Here is a 16,410-nt window from a genome sequence, read left to right as displayed (position 1 = left end):
ACTTTAATGGCAAAAACAAAAACAAAAATCATGCGTATTGCTAAAGTAGAAATATTATTGCTTTTATTTTTTTAATGGCAATGTCGATGCAGATAGCAAGTATGAATGCTTATCAAAGTAAATTTCAATTTTACCATATATGGAATAAAAGTTTACATATTATTCAGTATAAAATCATTAGGTATATACTGTGTACTAGATACTGTGTTAGGCACAAAGACTGTGAAAATAAGTAACACTCGGTTCTACTCTGAAAATATTCACACTGTCTCCTGGGAAATGTGTGTATCGAGGAGACAAGTATGCAAAAATATAATTATAATGCAATGTATATACTATTGTAGCTCAGAGAAACAGGAAGCTCTGAGTACTGTGTCTTACAACAATTGCATAGGGTAAGCAGTGTTTCATGTGGGTCTGGAAGGGTGAGTTGAATTATAACAAGGAGAAAAAGCACTCTTTCTAGGAAGTGGAGACAGTATGTGAAAAAAGAAACAGTGACCAAAAATAGCATGGCATGGTTGGGGCATAGATAGTATTTTGGTATGGACAGGAGGCAGTGTTCAATGGATAGAGTGATGCTAAGTGAGTCCGGAAAAGAAAATATCATCCAGGTGATAATGCATGTTAGATGAAATGTTAAGGCTTTGGGATTTTGTTCTCTAAACAATGGAGTTTGCCTTTGAAGGTTTAAAGAAAGGGAATAATAGGATTTTTTATTGAGTGCTTACCATATGCCACACATTGTTCTAAGTGCTCTAGAGAAATTCCCTCATATAATCCCCATTATAACCATATGAGGGAAGGGCTACAATGATATCCACTTTACCGATGATCCTGGGCAAGTCATCAGTTTCTTCATATCTTCACGCTGACCTGTATGTCCTACACAGTCCCAGGCAAAACCATGGCTTTATATATTTATTTATTTATTTATTTATTTATTTATTTATTTATTTATTATTTATCTTTTCCCAAAATTAACAAGCTGATTCTGCATTCATATAGAAATGCAAAGGTCCTAGCATAGACAAAACAACTTTTATAAAGAAGAACAAAGTGAGAGGATTTACACTACTTAATGTCAAGATTTATTGTGAAGCTGTAGTAATAAAGACAGTGTGATATTTGCATTCAGATTGACAAGTAGAATGGAGAGTCCAAAACTGAAGCCTCATGTATATGTTTTTACTTGTTTGTTTACAGAGATGTAAATACCATGCTGTGGGCAAATGATAGTTGATCGTCTTTTCAACACATAATGCTGGAACAGTTGGATATCCATAAGCCAAAAAAAAAAAAAAAGAATGGACTTTGATCCATATCTCATACCATATAAAAACTTAATCACATGAATCATACATTTACATTTTAAACCTAAAACTATAAAACTTCTAGCAGAAAACATGGGAGAAACTCTTCATGACCACAGATTTGGCAAAGATTTCTTAGATATGACACCAACGCTGTTATCCACGGAAGAAACACATGATAAGCTGGACTTTATCAAATTTAAAAATTTCTCTTCAAAAAATACATTAAAATAAGAAAAAGACAAACCACAGATTGGGAGAACATATTTGGAAAGCATGTATCTGATAAAGGACTTGTATGCAGAATATATAAAGAACTCAAAAATGCAGTCATGGAAGAACAAACCGCCCCATAAGGAGATGGCAAAAGATCAGAAGGGACACATCTCCAGAGAGGATACGCAGGTGGTAAATAAGCACATGGAAAGATTTTCAACATCATCAGTCATTATGGAAATGCAAATAAAAACCAAAATGAGATACCATGACATGATTACTAGAACACCTTAAATTAAAGTGTTTGACCACATCAAGTGCTGTCAAGGATAGGGAACAACCAAAACTCTGAAACACTGCTGACGGGAATGAAAATTGAACAGCCACCATTGATTAATATTATGGTAGTTTGTACGATGCTAAGCATATACCCACCATACTCTCCAGCCATTTCTCTACTAAGTATTCACCCAAGAGAAAAGAAAGCATACATCCATACAAAGACAAGTACGTGAATATTCATAGAAGCTTAAAACAGGACAAAACTCAAAAGGTAAACATGGATAAACAAATCATGGTATGTTTACACAATGGAATGTTGCTCAGTAGCAAAGAAGAATGAACTACTGATACGTGCAACAACACAAACAAATCTTTCAATAACTATTGTGAGTGGAAGAAGCCTGATAAAAAGATTCCATTTCTGTAAGACTCTGTGAAATGCAGATGCTTCTGTAGTGACAGAAAGCATATGAATGGTTCTTGGGGAGGAGAGGTAGAGAGATAAGAGGTAGAGATTACTAAGGGGAACCAGTAAATTTTTAGGATGATGGATGTGTTCATTATCTTGATTGTGGCGATGGTTTCACAGGTGTACACATATGTCAAAGCTGATCAAATTCTACACTTTGAATATTTGCAGTTTATATTATGTCAATCATACCCCAACGAATCTATTAACAAACAAAAGTTTAGTGGGAAAATCACAGGTGATTTAACATTAAGCCTGGGGGCAAATCTGTGCACTTGAAAGCCATCATTACAATGAAAAAAAGATCACTAGTAAGTTATTCATATGATTCTTTTATTTGTTCACCCAGCAAATATGTATGAAGTGCCTGTGGATGGCAGCAGTGCTGGGTAGGACCAGACCTGGACATACAGTGGAGGAAAAGCTGGAGTCCTCCTGCCTTCACAGAGTTTGCTCCACAATAACAATATAATAGAGGGGCTGAAAGAAAAAATTTCAGGGGCGCCTGGGTGACTCAGCCCGTTGAGGGTCTGCCTTTGGCTCAGGTCATGATCCCAGGGTCCTGGGATCGAGCCCAGTGTCAGGCTCCTTGTTCAGTGGGAGTCTGCTTCTCCCTCTCCCTCTGCTGCTTCTCCTGCTTGTGCTCTCTCTCTGTCAAATAAATAAATTAAATTAAAAAAAAAAAACTTCAGAGTAGAAAAATCTCTCCAAGAATTCCCCAAAAGTCTTCCACTTACTTTTTCATTGGTCAACATTGGGTCGCAGAGTCAATTTATGTTACAGAGTCATAATGCAAACCCAATTCCCGAGATTTTAAGTTCTCTCTTGCCTCTCAGTATTAAGAAACTTGACCCTACGTAATATAATAAAAAATCATTATAAAAAAAAAAAGAAACTTGACCCTAATTAGAAAGATTGAAACAGAATTGAAAGGTATGGATTTAGTGCTATTGAAAGTCATATCCATGTACCACATAAAATCTTCCTTTATACAAGCACGGTGATATGTACCACTCTGGAAAACACTGGGCCAAAATTCTCTAGACTCACTTTTGGCCCTAATACCTTAAAATCTTGCACTCTGGGTCTTGTCCATGTGAAAGTAGAGGATAAGTCATGCCAACCATAATTGCCTTAGCCTTCTTTATCCTACTGGGAAAAGATAGCATGTTTCTGTTGGGTCATGGGATATAAGTTAAGGTTCCACACAGGCATGCAGATGGTAGTCCTCACTTTTTTCCTTCTGTATGTTCCTGGAGGTTGGTGGTGGGTGTGAGGATGTGGGGGAGTACGATGCGGGAGGCAGCAAGAGACTCCAGGCTGGTTCAATCCTCCCTTGGTGAGCTTGGTACAATGGAGAAAAACTGTTTGCTGAACAGAAGTGGCCTCATGGGCAGTGTGGGAAGCAAAGTGACTCCTTTAAGGTTCTTGGGAAGGGTGTTGACTCCTCTTATTTGATGTTGAATGAGCCCCAATTTCTAGGATTATTTTCAGTGAAGAAGAGTCTCCCTTCAGCACCTTGCTAAGATCCAAAGTTACCAGTTCCATCACCCAGCAACTTTTCATCGTGGACAAAGTAATTCCAAAGTTGGTTTTGGTCTCATGGTGAAGATTCAGAGTTACCTTCAAAGTTGTATACTGAGCACAGAAGAGGTATGATCCCTCTGGGTTGTCCTCCGTTAGCAACGCACACGCATACAACTGTGACAGGCTTTAGTCACCATTTAGTTCTATTCCCAAAGGGGCTGTTTCTTAGCACACTTGCCAGCCACAAAGAACTGGAACAAAACTGGTTTCAGAGATTGCCATTCATGGGCCAAAGCCAGCATTCTCCTCTCTTTCTCCCAACAATAGAAGGTGTAAGCCATCAGTTCTGTGTCTCTCTACCTTTCAGGCAGGGTTTCCCACCTCACCACTTTTGACATTTGTGACCAGATCATTCTTTGTTTGAGGGACTGTCAGGTGCATTGTAGAATGTTTAAGAAAATCTATGGCCTCTACCTCTTAAATTCCAGGAGCACGGCTCCCCAGTCGTGACGACCAAAACTATCTCTAGATACTGCCAAATGTCTCCCAGGGGACAAAATCAGCCCCAGGTGAGAATCACTATCTTGAGGTAACTTTATTTCAGGATCCTGAGTAAGGGCCCTTCTAGTCTGTCCCAAGCCTTTTTCTAATCTCAGTCTCAAGGAGATGAGACGGAGAATTTATTGGGCCCCTCTCCTTATTCAGATTTGTCTGTTTTCTCCCCATCGGGTTATATAACAGAAAGAAGAGCTTATTTATTAAGTTAAACAAAAGGTCACATCCATCTTTTCCCCAAGGCCAACAGCCTGCTTCCCTTATACTTACAAAATTAAGCAAGGTCACTTAATATCTGCTCCCAAGTGATGACCTTAAGCCCGAACACATGGTTGCTTCTATTAGTGAGGATAAAAGAAAAAATAAACTCTGGGAGGGCAACTCATTTCATTGCAGTTTTATTGAGGATCGTATTCCAATTAGTACTTTGTCTTTTCAATACAGCCTATTATAAATAAACCACACAGAGGCTGCATTTTAATTTTTTTTAATTTTTAAATATTGAGCATTGGGAGGTTGAATACACTTTTCAATGATAATCACGGGTAAAAGAAGCATATCGCACCCCACAGTGATTCTACAAATCGAGCGCCTAAATGCCCTCCTGTAAGAATAGAGTCAGGAGAGGTAAGTAAACAGAAGGTAGTCTTTCTGTGTTTCTTGAAACCAGCTTCAAGAGAACAAAGGTAGTAATTAGGATTCATTTTCTCTCCTCATCAAGACGGTGCTGAGCCCCTCTGCTGAGCCAGCCTTTGCAAGAGATGGCATTTTTAATCAGTGATTGATAGCACCCACAGCTTTCAGGCACGAGAATGTTCTTAGTGACCTCTACAGGGTTGAGGGACTGAGTTATGTTTCAAAAGCTTGACAGTGCCAAGATGTCTAAGCTTGTGAAGTTTCAAGACCAACATTATCTTGAATTGGGTGATGATTTCAAAATGTAGATTAGCTTTGATGATGGATTAGAAGCTACAGGAAGAAATCATGGAGGAACAGTACTTCTGAGGTAAGAAAAGAGTTTTGGATCTGTTTTTAGAAAACTGATCGAGGGGCGCCTGGGTGGCACAGCGGTTAAGCGTCTGCCTTCGGCTCAGGGCGTGATCCTGGCGTTATGGGATCGAGCCCCACATCAGGCTCCTCCGCTAGGAGCCTGCTTCTTCCTCTCCCACTCCCCCTGCTTGTGTTCCCTCTCTCGCTGGCTGTCTCTATCTCTGTCAAAATAAATAAAATCTTTAAAAAAAAGAAAAAGATTTTAGACAGTGAAAGAAGCTCGATCAGTTTTCTTTTTTTTTTTTTTAAAGATTTTATTTATTTTGACAGAGATAGAGACAGCCAGCGAGAGAGGGAACACAAGCAGGGGGAGTGGGAGAGGAAGAAGCAGGCTCCTAGCGGAGGAGCCTGATGTGGGGCTCGATCCCATAACGCCAGGATCACGCCCTGAGCCGAAGGCAGACGCTTAACCGCTGTGCCACCCAGGCGCCCTCACTGTCTAAAATCTTACTTAAAGTGACCCGAAGTGTTTTCCCGTGAGTTTCCCAAGTTTTGTCCTTGACTCCACATATATTCTCTCTCAACTCTGTTTTTCCTTAGTGTTCCCATATACTCCCATCTCTTGAAATACTTAATCCCTCTGTATAAGACTCTAAAATCTATCCCTTTGGGTGGTGGGGGGAGGTGCCTGGGTGGCTCAGTCAGTTGGATACCGATTCTTGGTTTTGGCTCAGGTCATGGTCTCATGCGTCGGGGATCAAGGCCCACCTCTGGCTCTGTGCTCAGCTGGGGGAGGGTGCTTGGGTATTTTCTACCTCTCCCTTTGCCCCTCCCCCACTCGTGTGCATGCGCGCTCTCTCAAAAATAAATGGATAAATCTTTAAAAAATTAAATAAAATAAAATCTATCTCTTCGGGAACCACACCATGCCTTTAATTGCCTATTGTATGCACCCTTGCATGTTGAGTACTTTAAACTCAACAAGCCTAAAACTAACTTAACACCTTGCCTTCCAAATATCCTCCTGCTAGTGAATACCGTCATATACTCGCCATCCATGCCCCAAATCAAGGACTCATCACTTTTCCTCATACTAGCAGGACCCCCATTTCCTCACATTGTCAGGGACCACATTTCATTATCCGATCAAGGACAATGGTCTGGAAATTCTACTTCCTAAATATCTGTCCAAATTTTCCCATCTCCCATCCCACGGACACCTCAGCAGCAGCAGCAGCAGCCCTGGCCTGGTTTTGCACTGGTGTCTCAGTTGGCCTCTCTGCTGCAACCTTCTCACCTCTTCTCTCATCCTTTGCATTGTTACAGAAATTACCTTGCTACGTAAAACAGATCTGATTGTGTCAGGGCCCTGCTTTAATATTTAATGGTTCCTTGGACCATGTAGCCCTTTCCCCCCGTGTATTTTAGATGAAGGTCTTACAGACTTGAGGGAAGGCTCAGAGACCACCAGGATTAGCTCTTCTGTTTCCTGATTCTCACACAGGGTGGCTTTTGTCTCTCTATCCTTTAGAGTGCCACCCACATCCCAACTCTTCTTTAGATTTTTTTTTCAGTTAGCGTAGAACCTCCCAATTAAGTTCATTTATACCATGTGCTCTCTTAAGCACTTTAGAAAAATTAATATATTTAAGTTTGAAACAACCTAAAACAAATTTTCCTGAAACTAAGTTGAAATATGCATGAGTGGCACTTTATAGAGACAACCTTGAAAACATTTTTACTGCAAGATCTTATCCATCACCTAAGTGAGAGTTCTTAGAAACCCTGAGAGGTTAGGATGATGTCAGGGCTTAATTTGGGGGTTCTAAATTCCCTCTACTAATATGTTCGCCATCCCTTTTTCCATCTGGCAAGCTTTTGCTTATTAACGGTGTATTGAGGATACTGAACTCAGTGGGTTATAAACGCAAAGCAGTCATATATTTTCCGAGCACTGCTTTAAAAAGAAGGTAGCACGTGATTTGGGGTATGTAATTTGACCTCTTGTGTCTCCATTTCCTTTCTTAAAGACAGGAGAAATAATGTTACCTACCTCATAGAGTTGTTTTAAGACTTAAATGTATTAGTACATATAAAATGTCTAAAGCAGTACCTGGCATATAGTAAGCACTCAATAAAAGTTGGCCATAATTTTTATGCTCCTATCTCCCCCTCTAAACCACAAACTCTTTGAATCCCAAGAGCTTACATAGTGTCTCGCACATTTTGGGTGCCTCCAAAGTATTAGTGTAATAACAGAGACGAAGTAATCAAAATAAGGATTCAAGGAATTAAACAGAATTTGAAGTTGATTTGATCGCATAATGCCTTTTTTCCTAAGGATTTCTAAATAGCATTCAGACAATACTTGATTCTCCCAGGAGACAATGACTATAGATAATATCTCTATGACAGAGAGAATAATTGAGCTGGATTCAATCAGAGAGAGATTCAATTACTTTCCTGTGAACTAGTAGAAGAATTTGAACAACTACTTCACTGGTAGACAGTGAAAATTCTAAGCACACAAAGATGGCACAATCGACCTTTGTATATTTCCTGTATCTGCTTTTATCCCAAAGAACAAGTTTCGAAGATAATCATTCCGCAGAACTCTGAAGGATTTTATAAGATGCTTTTGTGTCAGGTGCTTTGGAAAGCAAGTAGATCATGTTACCTACTTGCTACAGGCATGTTCCGGGCACTGCCATGATGTCAGAGCCCAGTTGCATCGCGATGCAAAAGCAAAACAAAAATAGTATTGCTTTTCTGCATAATAGCAGGCAGAACTAGTGGGTGGGTGTGGTTTAATCTGTCATGAAGGAAGAGCCGTCCCTCACTGTTTCTCGGAGGGTCATGAAAACAAAACCAAAATTAAAAGGGCAGAACAAAATCAATCATAGTTATCGTTTATCCTTCCAAATAGTCAAGGATTTAGCACTACGTAGACTAAACATCTGGGTGATGTTTAAAATGTTCCCCACTTTTTGTCCACATTTCTATCCAAAGATTGAACCTTGCATGTGAAGTCTTAACCATTAACTACAAAAGTTCAATTAGCAGAGTTAATCATCACAGAAAGTATAGTTATTTATGGAATTAGAGGTGGTCATAGGGGGACAAAATGAGGAAATCTTAACCAAAGTCAGTGGTTTTGTGGCTGGCTTTTCTGGATTTTTACTGATGAAAAAAAAAAGTGCTTCTGTCCAGAAGATCAATTCCAAAACAAATAAAAAACACTGTCGCACTAGCCATAAAGAGATGCCCTCACTTTCAATAAGGGCCTGGGAGGAGGAAGGTCCTTGGAGAATTATCTAGGAGTGGATGACATACAATTTTGTTTGCTAAACATTCTTGACCTTGTGTCCTCTATAAAAATAGTTTCTTCCAGTGCAGCTGAGAAAGCTGCGATTTTGCTGTCCAGTCAACGCAGGCCCGCCTCCTGCATCATGGTTAATGTGCGTGTGGCTTCATTTCCAAGGATAAAAGCAAAAGGTGGCAGGCTTAGCCATCTCCTAGTCCAGGGATTCCAGCACACTGCCTCCTCTTTCCTCATTTAGAACCCTCCCCCTGGGGAAGCCCATCCTATGATTCAAGCTCAAAGGTTTTGAGGGTGTCTAAGACCCCGCATATAAAACATTTCTCTGTTCCTGTCTTGTTTTACCCACTTTGCCTACCCCTGACTTATTAGGTTCCACACTGCCAGGGAGCCCTGTGGTATCAGGCGGAACATTTTGATGTAATCCCACCACTGTTGCCGGGGCTATCTAAGCTGGAGGATTTATTAGTTGTGAACGTTCATTTTTGTTTTTCCTGGTCCAGCGCCAGTAAATAAGTCACCCAAACCATGGCTGAGTGTCATTTGATAGGAAAAGGCTGGGATCACAAGGAAGCCTTCTGTCTTTCAACCAACCCCCCCCCCCCCAGCACCACCAGCACCACCAGCACCACAAACTGCTGAGGTAAGCAGTGTCAAACCCAGCTGCATCAACATGACGGTGGTGAGACACATGGGAGCTTTCACTGCTGGATATGGAGCTAGGGAGCCCGCGGCCTGCAAACCCACTGCAAGCCCGGAATGCAGGAATTAATGCAAGTGGCAAGGGACTGCTTTTTCAAACTACCAGCTCTGTCCATTTTGATCTTTGTAGCACGTAAACACAGTTCATCTGAAAGGTGACTAGAGGTGCAAGTCTCCTACACGCAGGCATGAATCCACACGCATATATACAGACATGCACACACACACACACACACACACACACACACGCGTGCGCGTGTTGTTGGGACGTCATTAGAAGAACTTGATGGAATTACGCCCTGTGTGAGTCGGTGATCCCTGGCTGGCTGTACCAGGCAGGGAGGCCAGAGTGGGATGTGGGTTTGTGCGGGGCTTCGGGAGGCCCAGAATGGGAGAAGCGGAGGAGGGGAAGGAGGAGGTCGGAACTTGGGAGGGGACTGGCTCCCGCCAGGCCCGCCAGCTCCCTGTGACTGTTGCCTGGGCGATGGCTGGGGATGATCAGGAATGCCTGGAGCCGGTATCCTTCTTTTGGACTCCGGGATGGAGCAGAAGGGGGTGGATGGCTTTTCTCTTTCTGCTTCTCCCTTTCATATTCAGCAGATTAGAGCGGCGGGTTGCTGTGGCGACCGTGAGGAGGAGGGCTCCGCACACCTGCACCACCAACGCCAGCCGCCAGCGTGGACTTGGGCCGTCCCGGGCAGTTTTTGTTTTTGTTTTTTTTTTTTTTGCTGTGGGAAACACCACCACCACCACCACCACCACCACCACCACCACCACCACCACAACAACAAAAAGAGTAAAGGCGAAGGGACAGAGGGAGAGGGAGGAGGAGAAGGAAACAAGGAGGCAGAAAAGGAAGAGAATATATTCCCAGTTCAAGCACCGGCAGTGTTGCTCTTTAATAAAAGGAGCTAGGAATGCACAAGACACAGGTGGCAGCCCAGACACCTTGCCCAGGGAGCCAGCGGGGCTGCTTAGGTGGGACAGGAAGCAGGGGGACGGTCACCCATAACCTAGCCAACTGCACACACCGTGGAGGAAGGAAATCGTGAACACAGGGAGAGCTTTAAAGCTTCAACTCTTACTAAGGAACAGAAGATGCTTAAAAGGAAAGTTAGTCTGTGATTATCCAGAACTAAAAGCGAATTCCCATTTTTCTGCAGACTTGATTTTCGAATGAAGAGGAGTGCATTCTACTGTGGGAGAAATACCATTCTGTCTGTGCTTTTTAAGTTTGCAGAGACAGGGAGAGGGAGAGAAGGGGGAGAGGGGAGGAAACCCGATGAGCTCCTGAAGTTGTGGAATGCTCTGGCATGGTTCCAGGTCGTGCTAATGAAGAAGTCAGCTCTATGCAGGGTCTGGGCCTCACCTCTCTCTCTCTAACACCCTGGGCTCTGCCTTCAGTCTGCCCCTTCCTCTCTCCGTCTGCCTCCTCCTCTTCCCGTCCTGGGGTTGCCTTCTGCATTGTTGTCTCTGTTTCCATTAACAAAACATCCCAACGCATTAGCCTGTCCAAAGCACTCCACAATGACAATATTTACAGAAGGTTAAATAAAATATGTATAGAGAGATAGATCGTGAATATGCAGCAGACCTTTTGAACTTAGAGCATGCTGGGTTTGTTTGTTTGTTAAACTAGATTCTCCAGGCTGCTTCAGCTATTTTAATGTCTCTCAAACAATCCACTTAAAGGGAAAGATGATTAGAGAGAAATATTCTTTAAAAAAATTTTTCCCCTCTTTTCCAGGCAATGAGATTAGCAAGCAGTGGGCCTTATGTCTTCCACTTTCAATAGAGCTGAACCCCAGAACATTTCCTTGGGGTGACACAGTCTGTGTCACAACACGCTGAAATGAGACAATTGTCCCATCAGCACATACACAAACAACATTGTACTGTTGTTCTTGAGATCTTTACATATCCTCATACGGACTCTCACTGAGGGAAGTTCACAGGATGACCTAATCCTGGAGTATAGCATCTTTTCAAACCAGTGTTTATGCGCCTTCACCTTTAATAGAAAGTTTATAAAATAATTTCACAGGAAAGATAGCGGTACACTAGATCAGGGATTGGCAACCTTCTCTGTAAAGGACTAAATATTTTATTTAATTAATTAATTAATTAATTAATTTTTTAAAGATTTTATTTATTTATTTGTCAGAGAGAGACAGCCAGCGAGAGAGGGAACACTAGCAGGGGGAGTGGGAGAGGAAGAAGCAGGCTCCTAGCAGAGGAGCCTGATGTGGGGCTCGATCCTATAACGCCAGGATCACACCCTGAGCCAAAGGCCGACGCTTAATGACTGCGCCACCCAGGCGCCCCAGGACTAAATATTTTAAGCATTGTGATCCATACAGTCTCTATAGCAACAGCTCTGCTATTGGGATATGAAAACGGCCCCAGACAACTTGGAAATCAATGGCATTGCTATGTTTCAATAAAACTTTATTTACAAAAACAGGCAGCAGGCCCACTGGGTCTGTGTGCCAGTTTGCCAACCCCTACACTGGATCTGTCCTCTTCTAGGTGTAACATGTTCAACAGGTTAGAGTGCTCGCTAACTCTCAGAAAATGTCACTGTTCCAATGACATTCTTTTCAGTTCCTTATCTTACAGTTATATCTTATAACCGAGAACAAACAAGCAACAAACTAGTTCAACTAAAGAAAGTCTCCAACCTGTTCACGTGACTGGAATGTCTTGATTCTGTTAAAAAAAAAATCAAATAAGAACCCTGAATGTAAAAAATTGGTCCATATTTGCACTGTTACAGTATATGTTGGTCTAGTCTTGTAATGCGTGATGCTTTGGCAAATAAATGGCCGAGCACATTACGTTTAGAAAGAGTAGAATTTGTGCCTCTTGATGGTCATGGATTTCAAAGGCCTATTTGGTGCCCAATTTTCTATAGAGTCTTGTGCCAAAATGCCTTTTATCACAGGGAGGCAAGCAGTGCATTGAAACATATTTTGTCGACTGGGCACCATATGTAGAAGTGACAGCCAGAACTCCCTGCCAGTTCTCTTTCATAGGGGAGGATGGGTCTACAGAGGTTCGAGCGTCTTACAGTGATTCATGCTTGAGAAGTCAGCAGGTAGGGGGTTGACTGTACAATCCGAAGTCTCATTCTGAGAATGATTTCTTTCCTAAATACAATTCTGATTATTATTGTCTCTGAGATTTACTCTTTATTTTTAGGAGTTGTATATGTTATTCTTGCTATAACTTTGTACACAGACAGCAGAAGGAAATGGGAACATTTGCTCACCTCATTCCAGTGTATGAATTCCAACGTGGATTATAGTGTTGAGGCCCCATATGTGGTCTTATTCAGGACTGAAGAGCCCATTCTTTCGGAACTACACTGATATCTGATTATGGAGTTCTGAAAATTTGCCCTGATGGAAACTCTCGTCCATATGTGGTGGAGTTTGTCTAGAAAAACATTTCCATTGTCTATCACTGGGCAATACATGAGGATTGGGAAGGCTGAATCCAAAGCAGTGTAATCATGTTCCAGGGCATTCCCACAAGACCTGGGGGCAAGAAGCAACACGAATGGGTTGGAGGAATAAGTTTGAATTTCTGGAGGAACATCCCAGAAATAGCTATGGTAAGAAACTCGAGGAAAAGCTAAGCTTGTTTTGGTCTGGCCAGTTTGGGATTCAGATTACTGTGATTCTTCCCAACCTTGTAAAGCCAAGGACACAGAGTGATATTACTTATTATGGTCCTTCATTAAGAAGGACCAATTTAAAAGTAATCCCTTGTTGCTGCAGAAGACCTAGCACTACTTTGTTAGGGACATTGATGCCGACAAATTAGCCATTCAATCTGTAAGACATGTGAAAATGAGGGTTATATAAGAGAAGGGATGTGGTTCCATTTTCTAAAAATAATAAGTTACAAAGAGATACAGAATGGGAGGTTCCCCTCGCTCCCACAGACAGCATGTATAGAAGTGGAGAGTTACAAATGATCAGTCTTGCTCTTCTATTCCATCAATAGAAAATAGAAGGTTAAACTAAGGTAACCAGATTGTCTGCCTGAAAATCCAGAAACAACATTACGCTCTCATTTTTTATTTGTGTTCAATACAAAATCAAATAATTTGGGTTTAAGATTGTGGATAATGCCCATAATTTCATGTTAAAACGATGAAGCATTTTCACAAAAGAAATAGGCCCCATTCCAAGAAGCCATTTTCCAGATGAACTTACAATAGGAAAGTCTCTTGACAGAAACTTTTGGTGTTGCTGAGTAAGTCAGGTATCAGTAAACCCTCACTCAGGGATATATCATGGGCCTTCAAGAAACTTGGCCTTCCTTTTTACTATTTAAAACTGATTTGGGAAGTGACCATCATGGTGCCTTTTAATGCTTCGTTGGGGCAGAGGGTTGCATCTAAATGTTATAATTTATGGAAGTGGATTATAAGAGAAAATACAGGTGTTAATGTATCTTTCTCTGTGTTCTGCCAGGTTAACTTTGGAGCAGACACCTGGTGAATCATTGTCTGATAGGAGGGATTGTTTTGGACGAGTGCACTCTGGTTGTGATGTCCAGATCATCTTCTACCCAGTTCTGCCACACAGTGAGGACTTGCCTGCCACCGAGGGTCAGGATTCTAACTCCCTCTAATTGCTATTACCATCTGCTGTGGAGGAAAAATCAATGTTTGTGGGTATCTTTTTTTTTTTTTTAATTTTTGACCAAAGCAGAAAAAAAATGATAAATAATATGCCTGGAGAAAAATCACTTCTCTATCAACCCTAATACCAAAAAGTCAAACCAGTTGCAAGGGGACCAATTCAGAAAGAAGAAATAGATTTGGTAACTGAAGCTTGACTCTTCAACTACAGGACTAACATCAAACTCAGACATCAAATGGCTAATAGAGAATATACCACTGGGGAGAAGAGAGACAGCAAGGTCAAGGAAACCACACTTACTGTTTACCCATGGCATGCAGGCACCTTAACTGATATCTCGAATGCCTACAGGAACCCTGTAAAATAGGTAAAACTATTCTATTTGCAAACATGGAAACTGAAGCTCAGAGAGCTTCCAGAATTTGCCCTAACCTATGGCTGACAAACAGGGATTCAAGGAAAATCTGTGAATTGGAGGTCTTCGGGAGAGCCTGTCAACGAGTAATGATTTCTTAGCTTGGGTAAATCTTGTAGGAATGTAACTACCTGCAAAGGAATTTTAAAAATATCATCTCTGACAGCCAACCAGAGCTACCATAAAAAACAAAGAAGTCTTATTAGTTTCATAAACATGGTAGGGATTATGACTGACAATAGCAAAAATATAAATATGTCCCGGGTTCCTTAATTTGCTCATAATTATTACTGCATTTGTGACCCTAGCCCAAGTTGGCCATTTTTTTTGAGTCATAGTGACATACGTAAATAGTAACAGACAGAAGAAAATATCATTGCTTTTCAGGGTGAATTAAAGATGAAGAAACACACTGTTTTCAGAATTGTGTAATTTATACAAAATAATATGATACAGAATAATGTGATGTCTATATTATGTGTGCGCTGTAAGGGAACGAGAATTACGTGCGGTTCTACTCAAAAGAATGATAATTGCATTTAAATGATTATAGTTTATGTTGAAAGAAAAGTAGGGAGGAAGGAAGGAAGGAGGGAAGGGAAGGGTGGAGGGAAGGGTGGAGGGAAGGAGGGGGAGAGGAAGGAAGAGGATAATAAGGAGCCATTGGAAAAAAGTTCACTTTCCATTGTATGGTTAAAAACTGTGCATTGACAGGATATTATCAACAGTCCTTTAAAACCTCAATAAAAGAAGCAATAAATTTTTTCTGAAATACTGTATATCCAGAAATACAAAGTTAAAGTTCTGGAGCCTTTGTTGATTTCCTTGAGGAGGGACAAAAACAGCCAAGGGGAATTCTAACTGCCTTGTCCTTGAAATGCTATTCAGACTCTAAAGGAAGGTTCCAGGGACCTGGGTGGTATATGGAGCACAGGATGAAAGGTTGTAAAATACAAAATACGGAAGCTGCTGTGGTGACCTTGTTCATCAGGGACCCCAGGTTCCTAGTGTGACATAAAGTTCCTGACTATTCCTCTCTGTGGTGGGAGAGTCAGAGAAAGGGGGCAGATTGATGAAAAGTCTAACTGCTGAAAATATGTGCCTCACCTTCTCCTACCTTCAGTTTACGTGTCTCTGAATTTTCCTTCAATTCAGTTTGAAGCCCCAGGCCTGTATGAGGCATCTTGTCAGGTATGATAAAAAACACTGGAGAAATAAGGTATAGTCTGCCCCCAGATACCTCAAATAGCCTGGAGGGGGGAAAGCAACAAGCATGCCTCTAGAAATTTGCCAGCCAAAGGCAAGATCGCTTACCACATGTTTAAATATTTCAAATATGTAAATCATGCTAATAACGTTTACATTAAATCTGTTCTATCTTACAATCTTGAAAACAAAGAGTCCTCATGCTGACTGAAAGACCAGATTCATGTTACACGTGTTACATTCCTCAGAGCTCTGCAAAGAACATGGTGGCTTTCAGAGAATGGGACATGGGCTCCCAGTCCATTCAGGGCTCCTTCCTGCCCCATGGGGGCCTCAGACACCAGCAGACACTTTTGCCTTTAATCACAAGCTCTGAACACTGCTTTTCTCCACATACACACTGCAGCCAGCCTCTCCTTGGCTTCCTAGGGCCAGGTACTGGTGGCATGTTCCATCTTCTGGAGAGAAAGAAGCAAAGAAGAGGCCAGCACAGGCCTAAAAGTGGCCTCAGGGAACTCTGGGAAGAAAATTCTGGATTCTTGGGTACCTGAAGTATGGTCTAAAAGGGGAGGCACGGGTTACAGGTGAGAATAACCCTTGGACCCTCAGACACCTGCTTGGTGAAGGGGCATGGCCTGAGGAAAGCCAAAAGTTGGCTTTTCCAACATGGTGCCAGAATGGGGGCTGCTCTTGCTGGGATCTGAGGGCAGTGTTCACAAGCAAGGTGTTAAAATTGGACAAATATAATATAGTTCCTCATA

The 16,410-nt window shown here is 41.6% G+C and overlaps 1 long non-coding RNA gene across 2 annotated transcripts in view; it reads left to right on the top strand.

Annotated features, from left to right (window-relative positions):
* LOC123001437 (uncharacterized) overlaps window positions 1–15,761 on the top strand; it is a 34,044-nt gene extending 18,283 nt beyond the window's left edge. The window contains exon 3 of one of the 2 annotated variants that reach the window (XR_006410341.3): window positions 13,858–15,761. This is a non-coding gene — a long non-coding RNA (uncharacterized LOC123001437). Of the gene's footprint in view, window positions 1–1,206; window positions 2,967–13,857 lie in introns of those variants that run through there. The other variant, XR_006410339.3, reaches the window with a different exon arrangement.
* The last annotated feature ends 649 nt before the right edge of the window (window positions 15,762–16,410 follow it).

Source organism: Ursus arctos, unplaced genomic scaffold, assembly GCF_023065955.2.
Source record: "Ursus arctos isolate Adak ecotype North America unplaced genomic scaffold, UrsArc2.0 scaffold_18, whole genome shotgun sequence".
In the NCBI taxonomy this organism is placed as follows: domain Eukaryota; kingdom Metazoa; phylum Chordata; class Mammalia; order Carnivora; family Ursidae; genus Ursus; species Ursus arctos.
This window is presented reverse-complemented; position numbering and strand designations above follow the sequence as displayed.